The sequence below is a fragment of the Momordica charantia genome (assembly GCF_013281855.1).
Source record: "Momordica charantia cultivar OHB3-1 chromosome 3 unlocalized genomic scaffold, Mcharantia_2.0 BLBB01000003.1, whole genome shotgun sequence".
Lineage (NCBI taxonomy): Eukaryota > Viridiplantae > Streptophyta > Magnoliopsida > Cucurbitales > Cucurbitaceae > Momordica > Momordica charantia.
The window spans coordinates 12,170,499-12,173,048 of record NW_028275161.1 but is presented as its reverse complement, the minus strand read 5'-3'; the positions used below and the strand labels follow the sequence as shown (position 1 = coordinate 12,173,048).

The window sequence follows — 2,550 nt, the reverse complement described above, 5'->3', positions numbered from 1 at the left end:
CACTAGCAGCACCCTGTGAGTACCACCTTATTAGCACCATAGAGTCATTCCTTCTAGTTCACACCCTTTTTTATTTTAACGCCCCCAATTTTTCAACAACACACCTAGGGTAACGTTAACCATCTACTTGTACACCCTGCCCTTAAAACACATAATGAAAACTAACAAGAGTCTATAAGGTCCAAAATTATTCCAATAACCAAAGAATCAACTCGCCCTCTATGGGCTAAACAAACATAAATTCATGTTTAATCCTGTCTTAAACAGTAGTCAATGCTCGTAACAAATCTAAGTGCACAAAGATAACATCCACTCGAGGAGCTAAAAATGTTCAGACCTATCAGACAACACCCAACAAGCCATCCTTAAACATCACCAAACTAGTACATCCATAAGTAAAAAGGAAATACGACTATCCTAACAGAAAAAGAAAATAAGTGCAATGCAGCCTAGTGGTCCTTCCTCAGTCGGGCCTTCCCCATGCCACCATCATGGTTGTAACTCAGATTCTTACCTGAAAAACAATAATTGCAAAGGTGGGGTGAGTATATAAAATACTCTGTAAGTAGCCCTCACTAACTACACACCACCAGCATGCCAAACATACAATATGCAATACGATATATATATATATTAAACTAACAATCCAGATAGTCAGCAAGATATAAGGTTGACGACACACGTCAAACATTCCGAATAACACCACTCACACCTCCTAGCCCGATAACTCCTGACAACAGCAATTCCTAACCCTCGTCACCACCTTAATTTTCCATATCTCATTCTCCGCTTTGTGTCGGTCCTTGACCTTTGTACCAAGGTCCCAACACTCCTCCATATAAACTTGGCGTTCGACCTTTGACCTTTGTACCCAAGTCTTCGACTTTCATCTCTACCAAAACTGGTGTATCGATCTTCAACTTTTGCACCTGGAGCCTCGAAACCCATCTTAACCAAGTTGGCGCGTCGACCCCTGACCTTTGTACCCGGAGCCTCGACACCCAACTAGCCATGCCTGTCCAATGATTTGTCCCTTCATGTCGGCCCCCGACCTTTGTTACCGGGGCCTCGACATTCATCCGTACTGAGACTGGTATATCGATCCCCGACCTTTGTACCCGGAGCCTTGACACCTAATAATGCCGCATCAGCCCCTGACATTTGTACCCGGGGCCCTGACACTCACTGGTTCCCCTCTCATAACATCCAAACTCCACATATCATTTCTAGCCTCCAACAAGGTTCTAGTACCAACTCCCTATTCAACTAATTGCAACATCTATCCACAACAAATCATCCAATATGATTTTAATGCATCATGGACCTAAATAACACATACTCTAACAACAACTAACCTGCTCACAAAATAGAGAACACAAAAGCTTCAACAAATAACCTTTCAGCATGCTTTACATAACAGACTTCCCACAGAATAATTTATAAAACTTTTAAGAACACGCCCAACTACAACATAACCAACTCAGTTCAGAATTACATCCAACAGTTTCACACAACAGTACTACATCTAACCTATTCACATGCAAGATTCAACCTATATATTCCACAGCTCATCATCGAATAGGCCAATGGCATTATAAAAAAACTCGAATCGTTGCACACACACAAAAAACAAGCAACTCATGCTTCGAAGAACAATCACCCCCTCAAGTAAAAGCTACTTACAAAATAGACAGCGAACTTTGCTCAAATCAAACCTCAGCAGACAACTTCAACATGCTTTTTATAATGTAACGAAATAACCACAACTCTCAAAGGTTTTAAACCACATCTTTCCCAACAGGTACTATTACGCACATTTAGCACTTAAAACATTACACAAATTCAACCAATATCTCCAGCAACATAACGCTAGTACAAACGACCAACTTCAGATCATGCGTTTAATCACCATAACTAACACTTCCGATAATCATAAATACATGAGATACATGATAAACAAAACTAATCGCCAAAACATTTCCAACAGCCCACAAAACACACACACCAGCCCCTAGTACTACTTACACACTTCCACGTTCCTAGTTCTTGCATCGTTTTCAGCACCTATACAAATAGAATGAAAAAAAACAGCAAGTCATTATCAACTTTCAGCCATGGAAAACCATTCTAAAGGAATTCGAAAGTTCGTTTACCACGAAATCGACTTCGTTTAGGAGTAGGCAACTTAGATCTAGTGCAGATAGCTGTGGGTAGCGTGAATTGAGCCTCAAACGGAAATGGGTAATCGCCAAATACTAAGAAAACAAGCTGTTTGCATTTTTTACAGCAGCATAACACACCGAAAACGTCCTTACAGCCGTAATCGTCGCCACAAGGGTGTGGGGGTTCCATGGGTGCCCTAAATTAAAGGCCTGGTATTTAAGGCAAAAGACACCCAGGTCGAAAATGGGGGAGACAGACCGTTTGTTTTCTTCTAGAAGCATCAATTTTAGGGAATGTTCCCTAATTGACGTGGTTTTTCATCGAAGAAGGGAGAGAAGGGACATGAGAAAGCTTTTGATTTTCTTTGTGTTACCTTTGGTGATTGAT

At 41.0% G+C, this 2,550-nt stretch overlaps 1 long non-coding RNA gene across 1 annotated transcript; it reads right to left on the bottom strand.

Annotated features, from left to right (window-relative positions):
* Window positions 1-207: 207 nt before the first annotated feature.
* Window positions 208-2,341, bottom strand: LOC148212396 (uncharacterized). The gene is made up of 3 exons (XR_015789876.1): window positions 2,154-2,341; window positions 2,026-2,064; window positions 208-514 (listed from the first exon to the last, which is right to left on the bottom strand). It is a non-coding gene; the product is annotated as an uncharacterized LOC148212396 (long non-coding RNA).
* Window positions 2,342-2,550: the final 209 nt, after the last annotated feature.